At 49.8% G+C, this 13042-nt stretch overlaps 1 protein-coding gene across 2 annotated transcripts in view; it reads left to right on the top strand.

The window, feature by feature from the left end:
* HIVEP3 (HIVEP zinc finger 3) overlaps nucleotides 1-13042 on the top strand; it is a 512038-nt gene that overhangs the window by 405339 nt on the left and 93657 nt on the right. For both annotated transcript variants that reach the window (XM_032633296.1, XM_032633304.1), the window contains one exon: nucleotides 5132-5329. The gene's annotated coding sequence lies outside the window, so the exon portion shown is untranslated. The remainder of the gene's footprint in view (nucleotides 1-5131; nucleotides 5330-13042) is intronic.

Below are 13042 nucleotides of genomic sequence, written 5' to 3'. Positions count from 1 at the left end.
ACAGTTTCTTTTTTTGGGGGGGCGGGGTTGTTCATTTCTTTGCTCCTTGTTAGCTTCCAATTCTATTGTATTGAGAACTGAGCCTGTGATATCCATGTTGGAATTTGAGATTTTCTTGTTGTCTACTACAAAGACATTTGAGATAAAGGTTTTGTTTCTTGAGTATAAATGAAGTGAAGCTTACTATCTTCAAATCCTCTGTATTTTTCTTATATAAGGTTACATGTACCATCAAATTTTGAGTAATGAGCTCAAGATCTCAAGACATTTCCTGGGTTTTTGGTTTGTTTTGCCTTCTTCTTGTCCTAAGAATGTGTTATTTCATATACTTTATGGTTCTGTTGTCCAGGGTGACGGTAAACGTTCATGATTTTTGTCTCTCCTTGGACAAACAGACGCGTTAGCAATATAAAATGCCCCATTTATTCTAACAGTTTTGCATTTTGACTGATATTAATATTGACTTTCCTGCATTCTTTTTGTTACCATTTTGCCTATTGATGTCTCTTTGCCATTTCTTTGATTTCAACCTTTATCAATTTGTGTGTTACTTCCAAACAGCATATGGCTGGATTTTTTTCCCCCAATCTAATCTGTCCTAGAGTAATTTCGTTTACTCACATTCTTGCATTTATGATATGTTTGGTCTTACTTTCATCGTCTGACTTTATGTCTTTTGTTTGTTATACTTTTTCCTTTCTTGTTTTCTTTTCCCTTTTTTAACTCTTGCTGAATAATTGAATCTCTTTGCTCCCCCCAACAGTGTTTTAAAAGGTCTGTATCTTATTTTTCTTCAGAAATGGTTACCCTTAAATAAAAAATAAAACCCATACTTCTCTGTCAATGTCAAGAATTAAATGGTATCTAATTTCCAACAAGATGAGACCATTATTATCAACATTTGTTTAGATTTGACTGCGTTTTTCTACTCTTAGTGTTCATCATTGTTTCCTGTGTATCCTGTCTTGACCTTTCTTGAATTACTTATTCTGATACAGTTTTTATTTTGTTGGAGTAATTCCTGGAGTAATTTTTTTTTAAGAAAAGATAAGTGGGTGGCGTACTATTTTTAGTGCTTCTCTGTTTGGCTTTGAGACTTGTCTGAGTAAGGGATCTTGGGGCTTTAACCGTTTTTCCTCAGAGCTCTGTAGTCTTGGCTTTGTTGCCCTCTAGCAGTTAATGATGCAGATGTCAAGTGCAAAGTCAATTTGATTCTCAGAATTTGTATAGAAACTGTCAGAGAGGAAGCTGAGTTTATTACTCACTGGGTAAGGGGGAACTTCACCTCCATGGAGCCTTGGCGTATCTGGAGGAGCGAGGCAAGGTCAGGATTTGTTGAGGATTGGAAGTCTTTAAAATGGGTACGTCAGCATGGGGGTTGACTAGGATTGTGTAAGAAATACAATACAGCAGTCGCAGACGGGTAGAAACAGTGAGGAGGAATTTTGAGGCAAGGCAAGGGATTCAAAGAGCTTATGGAGCCCTCAGCACGTTTCAGTAATGAACAGTCAAGCCATTTGCCAGGGCTAGAGTCTCGTGGAAGCACTAAGTAATCCTCATGAAGACTGTAAGGTGTGTGGGCAGGTGGTTTCTGTCCCCCACCCCCCACCCCCACTTTGGTCTCTCTGGCACCTGAAGGATTCACTCATTATCCTTGGATATCAGGAATTCCATCCCTCCTGCTCTGCCCCATCTCTGCTGCCTCTGTGTGAGTTTCCTGGGTGTTTGGCAGGTGGGCCTTTCCCTTGCCCATGTTGGGTGAGGCTGGCTGAGCTCTGATTAGACTCTCTGTCCCTCCCACTTGTCTGCTTTTCCTCAGACTTGCTGGCCAGCTGGTGCTACTATGGATCTGTTCTCACTTGTACATTTCTCTTTTCATTTCAGTGGTGTCTGGGGGAGAAGAGGTAGACAGATGGGCCCAGTTTGCCATATAGAACCTCAAGTGTGTGTAACATTCCTGGTGACCCCAATGCAGGTGTGTCCGCCGGGCTCTCCCACCTGCCACCAGAGGCCGGAGTGCCATTTAGGTTACGCTGAATGAAAGAGAGGAGAGCCGTGGCTCACTCCTCCCACCTCATCCCATCTTCTCCTCTGGCCACACCCCTGGGCCTGACCACATTACCTCACTGATTAAAACGGTTTGGTGACCTCACTCCCCTACAAGAAGATCAAGTCCAGACTATCTCATATACCAAATTCTTTTTTTTATACTTTTTAAAATAGATTTATTTATTTTTATTTATTTATTTTTGGCTGTGTTGGATCTTCATTGCCGCGCACGGGCTTTCTCTAGTTGCGGCGAGCGGGGGCCACTCTTCGTCGCAGTGCGCGGGCTTCTCATTGCAGTGGCTTCTCTTGTTGCAGAGCACGGGCTCTAGGCGCACGGGCTTCAGTAGTTGTGGCACGCAGGCTCAGTAGTTGTGGCTCGCGGGCTCTAGAGCTCAGGCTCAGTAGTCGTGGCACATGAGCTTTGTTGCTCTGCGGCATGTGAGATCTTCCTGACCAGGGCTCGAACCCGTGTCCCCTGCATTGGCAGGCGGACTCTTCACCACTGTGCAACCAGGGAAGCCCTATACCAAGTTCTTTCCCTGCCCAGCTCTTCCCTCATGAGCTATCACTGCCCGTTACCTCCAGCCATATGGACCGCGTGCAATTTCTCGAACCTTCGGTCAGTTTGGGATCTCCTGTCTATTTACACTGCTTCCTTTGTTTGAGATGCCCTCTCTCTTTCTCACGCATTCAGACACCATCAGAAGTGACTGCTCTTTTCTTTATGCCTTTACCATGTAGCAGCTTAAATCCAGCAACGCTGTAATGCATTCCTTTGATTTCTTGCCCCTCACCCATCCCTACCCCAACTGTGATCCCCTTGAAGGGAGGGAATAAATTTTTGCTGTCTTCTATCTCCAGGACCTACTACCCAGCCTGGCCCCAAGTAGGCACTGAATGCACATCTGTTAAAAGAATGAACGGCCGAATTAGGTTCTAAAGAGAATTTGTTCTGTGCTGTGTGTGACATACCATGCCTGGCTCTAGGGGTGGGGGGATGAGTCAGACCAACCTGCCCCAGGTGTAGGCTGTCTACCGAGGCTTTAAGACTCCTGGAGTCTCTGTGCACAGGGGGTGCTGTTACTTACCCTAAGAGGCCAGCAGATGTGCTCTGGGCATTCTGGGGAAGCAGGACTTAAGTCCAGTTTGGCGGGAGCTGGGTGAGCCTTCTGAGGAAGGATGGGCAGGATTTGGCCAGGTAGATATGGTTATGGGGGGGAGGGGAGTAGCATGTGAGCAAAGGCTCAGAGGTGGGAAATTGTGGACTGTGTTTATAGAATAACATGTTCTGAGACATTGGTGTTTCTATACTCGGAGGGATAGAGCCAGCTGTTTTTATTAATAATTTGAGATCTGTTGGAGGGCATGAGGTCAGATCTGGAGATGATGGAAAAACATGGAGTGGTGAAAAGTTTGGGTGCCTTGGACAACAGAATTGGGAAATCATAGACAGGAGCCACAGAGCAAGTTCAACCATTCCGCTGTGTGGTGGTACGATGCTGCCCTGGGGTGTGGGACGGGGCTGGCTGGATTTGAGAGCAGCAGGTATAGCAGGGAGGGGACAGCAGAGTGGCTTTGGTTAGCTGTGCATTTGTAGGAATCAGCAGTAGGATGTAGTTGCCAAAACGTTAACTTTTACAAGACTGTGTCAATATAAAGCATGGTGCCCAAGAGAAGGAAGGTGACAGTGCCCCAGGCCTGCGTGCAGGTTACCCCAGACCTAGATCACTAGATGCGCTGGAATAGTATGACATGGGCTGAACCACGTGCCGGGCATGGGTCTGGGCCCTTTACATGTACTGAATCGTTAAAACCCTGGGAGGTACTTGCCATTCTTAGCCCCCCTCATCAGGCACAGCAAGGCTCAGCAACTTTCCAAAGCAGAGGTAATGAGGAGAAGGCCCAGGCTGGAACCCAGGTATCCCGGCCTTAGGTGCCCTGTTCTCAGCCACCACTCCACACCACCTCCAGCAGACATACCAGAGTACAGCTCAAGGCAGCAGCGTGGATGTGACACGCCATGCTAGATTCGACTAGAACAGCTCAGGCTTTCTAGATCATGAAACATGTTCCTCTGTATTTTCTTGTTTGATTCTTACCACAGCCTGATAAGTTGATTATTAAAAACTGGTGCAGTAAACGTTGTTGCCTCCCTTGGCCCTGAATGCTCTGTTTCGTTTCACAGTTTGGAGAATACAATGCACACTTATGTCTATTATTGCGTTTAATTCTCACCCAGGCCCCAATAGGGGTCACTTTTGCAGGTTGTCTTGGTTTTTCTCTTGCCGTGTAACAAATTACTCCCGACACCGCGGCCTCAAACAACCCTCCTTTGTTAGCTCACAGTCCTATAGGTCTGAAGTCGGGCACAGAGTGGCTGGGTTCTCTGCTCAGGGCTGAAATCAAGGTATCCGTAGGCTGAGTTCTCATCTGGAGGCTCGGGGGAAATGCCGCTTTTCCAGGCTCATTCGATTGCTGGAATCCAGGGCCTAGGGGGTTGCAGGGGGTTGCCCTCAGCTCCAAGAGGCTGCCCTCAGGTCCTTTCCACACGGCCCCCTCCACCTGCAAGTCAGCAAGTGCATATGTCAAATCCTCCCCTTGATTCTAAGCCCTGTGACTTTCTCTTCTGTGACCAACCAGAGAGAAATCTGCTTTTAAAGGACTTTCTCAATTAGGTCAAGCCAGGGAATAATCTCCCTATTTTAAGGTCGAGTGCGCCCTATAACAGAACCTAATTGTGAGAGTAAAATCCATGATATTCACAGGCCTAAGGATCATGCGTGATGCATACACCAGGGGGGACAGGAAACCTAAGGGCCGTCTTAGAATTCTGCCTACTTACTGGTGAAAAAATAGCGACTTATAGAAGTTAGGTGCCAGGTACAAGGTAGAATATGGTAGGCGCCAGGGCCACCACGCCACACCGTCTCCCCAGGGACCATGAGGCTCTGGCCTGGAACCAAGACAAGCAGCCCGGGAGGAGTTGGGGCCTGGGCTCCTGGGACCAGGCAGACACTGTTCTGTGTCTAAAGAAGTTGACCAGGCAAACTCTTTGACCATGTTTTTCGATCGTCCCCTGCAGGATTCGGGGTACGAACCCGGCAGCCTCAAACTAGTTCATGGAGGAGCCTCAAGCGACACTGGCCAGGAGAGCTCTCCCTTCCAGAGGGCAGAGCAGAGCGTGAGAGGAGGCAGCTGCTGCAGGAGTGGACATGAACGCTGGTTTTCACAGAGAACAGCGTTTTAGTTTCGGTCATCGAAAGTGGTGCCTTCAGCACAGGTAGGAAATGGGCGGTCAATGAATATGCTTGCTGGGGGCTCCATGTGGTCTTTCTTTTTTTGTTGTTGTTGTTTTTTGCTTTTGTTTTTTTTTTTTTTTTTTTTGCGGTACGTGGGCCTCTCACCGTTGCGGCCTCTCCCGTTGCGGAGCACAGGCTCCGGACGCGCAGGCCCAGCGGCCATGGCTCACGGGCCCAGCCGCTCGGCGGCATGTGGGATCTTCCCGGACCGGGGCACGAACCCGTGTCCCCTGCATCGGCAGGCGGACTCTCAACCACTGCGCCACCAGGCAAGCCCCATGTGGTCTTTCTTGCCCGAGCTTGCTAGAGTCCTTCCTCTTTCAAATGGATGATGATGGTGATGATGATTGCCTTGCTTGAGCCTCTGTGAAAATTGGACGTCCTCGGGACTTCCTTGGTCAGGAGTAGAAACCTTGAGGGCCAACACTCTTTCACTGCCCCACACTGTCTCCCCCAAAATGCAGTCCTGTCTCCCCAGTCCCTCAGTTTCCATTCTGTCCTTGGCAACAACACCACTTAAGGAACCATGGCCTCCCTACATGCCACCCCCACCATGCCGTCCTGCTGGCCAGCTCCACCCACTTCTCTGTGCCCCACCTCTGCCTCCCAGGATGGCTCTTGCCTAAAGAGGCCCTGCCACCCCCTCCCTAGTTAGAACATCACAGTAGGTATTGAAGACAGAGCAACATCTTTCAGGGCCCTCCCGGCTGTGAAGAAATGAAAGGATGTTGGGTTCTCAGCCCAGGGTGCATATTAGAATCACCTGGAGTTTTAAAAAATTCCAGTAGCAGGGCCGCATCTCCAGAGAGACTGCCTGAATGGCCCTGGGAGAGGGCCCCAGCATGGCTATATATATGCCCATTTCATTTGTTTTTAGCTCTTCAGGTATGAGTTGTGGTTTCAGGTTAGAAGTTCAGGCTGTGATTCAGGTTAGGTGTGTGGTGTTAGAAGCTCTTTGGGTCAGGAATATGTCTTTGGATGTTTCGTCTGGCTGTGGAGTGCATCAGAATCACCCAGGGAGAAGGAGAGGGAGGGGGAGAGTGCCTCTATTAAAACAAAATAGACTTCTTGGCCCACCCAGGCATGTTGTCTGAATCAGACTTTCAGGAGGTGGGGACGCAGGCATCTGTGTTTTTATTCTGATGCAGCCAAGGTTTGGGTGCTCTGGGGCCTCTTTCTGGGGCCTCTGGAGATGCTTGTCCTGTGTTTGGGTCTGTGGGCTCAGCTGCGAGGACCAGCGGGTGCTTCCCAGCCTGGTGTGCTGTGAGCAGCGCTCATTCCCTTCCTCCAAGCAGAAGTGTTTTCACTTACAGAGGGGAGGACGGGGACTCAGGCAGCCCTCAGAGACAGCATCTCTGTAGCTGTCTGAACGGTCCGGTGGCTGGGCATGGGCCTCTGCCCACAGCTCTGCCGTACCACGTGGACCCCCCCTAGACCCAGGCCATGATCAGGGTTCTCCAGAGGAGGTGGAGGAATCATCCCCTGGACTCTGATGAAGAATGACTGGGCATTTGAGCCTCAGTTTGAGGGCATGTTTGATGTGGTACCTAATAGTGGAGGCTGTGGATCTTCCCAAGTTCAAATTCCAGTTCCAGCCTTTACTGCTTTGGGAGGCAGATTGCTTAGACTATCTGCCTCGTCTTTCTTCCGTGGAAAATGGGAGAGTCATGGCTCTTGCCTTACAGGGCTGCTGGTGAGATACAGGTGAGGCCCTGGGATGTTGCCAGACACCTAGCAAGGGCTCCCCAACATAAGCAGCCCTCTGACTCATGCAGGCAGGTCGACCACCACTCCACCCTCCTCACTGCAGCCCTGTGACACGTCTACCATACTGTGCCATCTGGTCCCGGTACATGAGTTCCTACGAGAGAGTCAGGGTGAAGTTCAGGGCCGATGCTGCACATGGGGCCTGGCGCTTTGCAGACAAGACTGAGTCCTGCAGAAACCACAGTGAGGCTGGTTCTGTTGCCTCTTTTGTACAGGAGACTGAGAACAGAGAGGTCCAGTAATTTGAAGACAGTCACACAGCTAGTAAAGAGCAGAACCTCTGGCTACAAAAGACCCAGTACTTTCTTCTCCACTAAGAGGCTTCCGAAAGAAAGGCAGTAACAGCTTCAAGGAGGACTTCTCCCCCAAGAGTATCTACCTTTTAATAGAAATCAGTAGCACCGTAATACAAACGAATGGGTCCCCCTTCCTCGGCATCCCGGGAAACCTCGTTGTACCTCGATTTAGCATTTGTCTCCTTGTGCACAAATGCATTTAGCATTTGTCTCCTGTGTACAGTTAGCTGTACGTGGTCTCCTCCCCGAGCGGTCTCGGGGCAGGGTCTGAATTTATTCAGCTAGGTGTGCAGTTGACACTTGAACTATGCTGGAAGTAGAAACTTCTGAGGGTTGCAAGCAGAGAAATGGGGACACTGTCATGGGGAATACAGATGGGGGAATCCTCCCCAGACCTGGCGCTTGCCCTTCCCTACTTCCCTCTCAAACTCTCCTTTTTGTCCACGGGGGCCCTGGCAGCTGCATGAAAGCATCTGTAGGGGATGGGACCAGCCCAGAGGGAAATGAGCTGTCAGTTCCAGTGAGAACTCTGGTCCCCACCCCTTCCCGTGCTCCCTCTGGGGAATCCAAGCATACGTGATTAATGGGGTGCTGACTCAGTGCTTCTGGAGTGTCCAGGCACTCAGGGCCCACTGCTGGCACAGCTTCCCCAGCCACCAGTGGGGAGGCTGGAATATATGGCATCTGAATGAGGTGGAGGGGTCGGGCCCAGGCAGGCAGGGGTGCCAGGTAGGAGCTGGCCGCGTGCCAGTCTTCCGTGGCCTTGCAGAATCCCCCGTGCCGGGGGGGGGGGGCCCATTAATACCATTTGAGGCTTGGGAACGGGTATGTTGGAATTATTTCAGAGCAAGGAGTTGTGGAGTCATGGCCCCTCGCCTTTAGTACAGGCCTGGACTGGGGCTCTCTCCAGAGTAAAGGTAATTTTTGAATAAGCGATTGGAGGATAAATCTAATTTGAGGATGGCTATGAAAGCATTTTCTTGGTAGAAAAGCTTTCTGCTAGTAGTTTTCAAACGTTTATAGTTTTAGAAACCATTTTAAAACGTCAAATCCTGCATGGAATGTGAAGTTAAAGTGGAAGTTTATTAACACACATTTATTTTCTAAGTTTAAAATGTTAACACCTATTTATTATGAGAATCCATTAACAGAGCAATGACCCAGCTTTGATGCATAAAAACATTGAAAGCTCAGGGTCTAGATCAAGTGTCAGCAAACTACAGCCCGTGGGCCTAACCCAGGCTGCCGCCTGATTTTTGTAAATGAAATTTTATCGGAACGCCGCTATGCTATTCGTTTAAACGTTATTTGTGGCCGCTTTCCCACTCTAATGGCAGAGTTCAGTAGTTGCGACAGAGACTGTCTGTCCCACAAAGCCAGAAATATTTCCTATTTGGCCCCGTGTAGAAGAAGTTTGCTGATCTCTCTTCTAGATGATCATTGTATCGGAATATCAGCTGTAACATCCAGGATTGCTTTGTCATTTTTGTTTTGTCTTGGTTGCACGATATGAAGAAAATTCTAAATAAGACAATGGGAATTGGTAACAGATTTCTCATAGCTGAACTTGCGGCCCAGGATCGTCTTCAGTTCAATGTTATGTAGACATTTAGGGAGGAGGAGAAGGGAATTCTGGTTTGCATCACTAACGGTGTCAATCATTTTCTTGGATTCCTTCTTATTACAGCACCCAGGAAGCACACAGTCATTTATGACACCTTCATCATAATCCATGTAATCCGTTCTCACATCACTGAAAGCTTTAGCAGGTACTTGTTCGTGTGGTTTTACAGAAGTGTGTATAGTCCTGAATTTTTAAAACGACAACGTAAAGATACCCAGTTAGAAGCTCCAGTCTTTCTAGTTGAAGACACATCTCAATACTGAAGTTCAGGATCCACCCAGGCCTTAGTCCAAGGTCTGTACAAACCACGTTCAGCCGGCCGCCCCCGTTGGCTCGACTCCGTGTTACAGTGTGCCGTAGAACATGTTTAGAAGTTCAGGTCCGTTTTCCGTAACAGTTTTAATAGGAGTCAAAGTATATTTTTAGAATAAAATTCTCACACGACATTTGAAGAACCTCTGAAACACCTCTGCAGAGCACAGTTTGCAAACCGCCTCTTCGACAGATATTAGTGGTTCTTGTTTCTGTGCTGAAGGATAACGGAGGAGCTAAGGATGCTGAGAGTCGGGGTTGGGAGGCAGAGGAGTAGGTAGTGAAAGACGGTGGAGGAGAGAAGTGAGGGGATGCTGTCCATGGTGGAGAGGGGCACGGGGCAGGGAGCGGGGCGGGGGGGGGGTGGTCAGTACTGGGAAAAGTACTTGGGAAACACAGAGAAGCCCCAGGAGCTCCTGCCAAAGCTGGAGGTGTCTCCTAACAGCTGTTGGTGACTTAAACACAGCTCTCCGGAGCTGCTCTAGTAACTTCCAGCCATGGGCTTGGAAGAAGAGGTCCAGAAGGTTAAAATATGCTCAAAGACATGGTGGGGGGAGAGTGTGGAAGGCTCTTGCAAATCGCTTCTAATCATCATGCCAAGGACCTCTGAGGCCACTCAGCAGATCTGGGCAGGGGAGAGGAAGAGGGATGGCCGAGGGGTCCTCTGGGTCAGCATGCCAAGCTGGTTTATGCAGGAGGAGGACACGTGAGCGTGTGCAGTGCTTGTGAGTGACCTGGATGGGGACAGATGTCAAGGCCCCAAGGAGGTGGTGACTGGTGTTGGGCAGTGGCTTTGGGCATTCGAGGCAAAGCCCACACATCCAGGAGTAAAACCCAGGAGTCCCGGCTCCCAGGCCCCCTGCCTTCCCCTCGGAGGGTGCAAGGAAGGGAGGGGCAGGCTGGTGGCTTCGGGAGGCTGTGGGCTGGAGAAGGCCTCTCGGGGATAAAAAAGCACAAGTTCTTTCTGAGGTTTTGCTGCTCACCCCATAGAAAAAGAACAGTGTTAGATTTTAAAAGGGTGACCTCATTTTTTTCTTATTTACATAGCCCTGTTTGTTTCTATAGCCCTTTAGAAATAGCAGACGTGTGCTAAGCTTAGTGCTTCCCCCACCACCAGCGGCAGAGCCACTGTGTGGGGAGAAACACCTTTTCATCTAAGAGAGGGGCAGCCTTGTTTCCGAGGACAGATGGGAGCAAAACAGGACAGGTAGGAAGTTTCGTGGTTTTTCGTGTCGCTTTTCCAAAATAGCCACATGCCTGCCTCCCACTTCCTGCCTGGCTCGACTCAGGGTAGATTTTCTCCTGCAGAGGACTTGTGTTCTGTGAATTCTCAGAGAAGCTTGAAGGGATCCATCAACAAGCAAACAGGCTCGACCCCGGACACCTTGAGCTTGGCACTTTGCGTCCCGCCTCCGCCGCTTACCAGCTGTGTGACCTTGGGCAAGCCGCTTCACCTCTCTGTGCCTCATCTGTAAAATGGGATAACAACACTACCTGCCTGCGGTGGCTGTGCAGATTAAATCAGGGAGTTATGCGTGAAGGGCTTAGCCCGAGGCGGTAACGCAGCAGCTCTTAATAAATCTCTTAATCGACGACAGCAATTGTGATGTCCATCCCCCACCTGGACAGTTAGTTATAGCAGCCTCCCAGCCACCTTCCCTTCCTGCCAGCTTGTCTGCTCCAGCCCATCCCTATGTTGGCCCAAAATAATAGATAAAGCACCAATCTGACCGTACTGTCTCTTCCTTAAAATCCACCCAGAGCTGTCAAAGCCTGTGGCCAGGATTCACGAAACTTTCTTTCAAAATGGCCAGGTGTAAATCTTTTAAGCTTTGCCAACCATACGGTCTCTTGCAGCTACTCACCTCCATTGTTGCTACGTGAAAGCGGCCACGGACAGTGTGTAGAAGAACTGGCGTGCCTGTGTTCCAGTAAAACTTCATGGACAAAAACAGGCAGTGGGCCGGACTTGCCAACCTCTGACCTAGAGTCGAGTCCAACTCCTTAGCTCAGCATTCTTAGTCCAGCCGTTCCCATCCTCTCCATCCCTCTTCTCCTCCTCCCTGGCTCCCGGGGAACTCCTCACACTTTAATCCTCTGTGCATTCTTTCTGGACTTCCCTCCTCTGCCTCCTGTGTGCCCCTCCCCCATGGCATTAGGAAACTTTGCTCTGGGATTCTGTGGTCCCCCGTCTTTACTTCTACTCTGTCTTTACTGTTAGAGAGCACCCCCAGGCAGGAATTCTGCCATCCTTCTATGACACTACAGCGCATGTTTTGGTCTTTGTAGATGCTCAGGAAGTGTTCGTGATCAAACACAAAGATCTGCGAGAAGACGGTTGCCCTCAGGGAGCTTACGGGCTGGTTAGGAAGCTAGGATGTGAGCTGGTGAAAAGCCAGCCAGCAACCTAGGCAGGAAACGAGAGTGCGTGGTTTTGTCGGGATACTGATGACAAGTTGGAGGAAGGAGAAGGCATTTGAGTCGGACCTTACAGGATGGAAAAAAGACTATCAGAGAGAGGGAGGTCAGGAAGGCTTTCTGTGCTGGGGAAATGGCAAGAGAAGAGCAGACTCAGTTCTGGGTTCAGGGTGATGAATGGACAGACCAGTAGGGTGAGGGTCTGATCAGGGGTTGGGTGGGTGGTGAGGGAGTTTGGACTTTATCCTGCGAGCCAGAGTTTCTCTAAGTGTGATCCACAGCTCCCTCCGCTCCAACAGAATTGCCTGGGGTGTTTCTTTAAAATGCAGTTTCTGGGGCTCTGTCTCAGACCGGAGGCTGGGAGCTGCAGGGGGTTAAGGCCATGGTCTGTAAGAAGCTGCAACATTGTCGGGGGTGATGATCACGAATATTCTGCAGATTGATGTCACCTGCGGGCATCACAGCCGGGGTGGGGAGAGCTGAGGTAGGGAGGCTTGATCTCCTCCCAAAGCAGATGAGGACACCCAAGCTCAGACATGGCAAGTGACTTGCCCAAGGTCACACTGCAAATTACTTGCAGTTATGGGCCTGACTAGTTCTGGAACAGGGCCTGGGGTGGTCCTGGAGGATCCACAGAGGGAGGAGGGACAGGCATGGTGACTGTCCTAGCGCCCAGAGCAGCCTGGTGCACACTGGTACTTGGTTAGCAAGTGCTGGACAAATGAGGGAATGGGTGGAGGGGGGTGGATGGATGGACAGTGTGGGGGCAGAGGGGAGTGGAGGTAGTTTTGAGATAGGTCTGATGTTGCAAGCCTGAAGGTCTAGAAGAACAGTGATACCAGAAGCACAGGAAAAGAAAAGATGGGTTTGGTGCTAAGCGTATTGAATTTGAGAGCCCAGCAGGATGGCCCAGCCAAGAGGTTGGCAGCTGGAAGGGCAGGGTTGGGGAGTTCCGGGGACAAGGCAGGTGATGCGTGCATCTGTGGAAGCTGCTCGTAAGACAAGGTGAGAAATGTAGAGAGAGACAAGTAGGGGATTAAGGACCAAAACCTGAGGAACGAGCACAGGCATCCAGGAAAAAAAAGGTTCGGGTGAAAGAGTCAGAGAAGTGCTCGGAGGGCCAGGAGAGGAGTCGGGATGGGCCGGGGCAGACGGAGAAAAGAGAGATTTCAACAGCCAGTCACCTGGGTAACTCAGCCTGGGCCCCTCTTTAGAATAAAACCAGCCAACCTCAAAGAAATTGTGCCATAGGTAAATAAAAATGTCAATCCAAATAA

Source organism: Phocoena sinus, chromosome 1, assembly GCF_008692025.1.
Source record: "Phocoena sinus isolate mPhoSin1 chromosome 1, mPhoSin1.pri, whole genome shotgun sequence".
NCBI classification, from domain to species: Eukaryota; Metazoa; Chordata; class Mammalia; order Artiodactyla; family Phocoenidae; genus Phocoena; species Phocoena sinus.
Note: the sequence above shows the minus strand (reverse complement) of the source record. Positions and strands in the feature narration are given on the sequence as shown.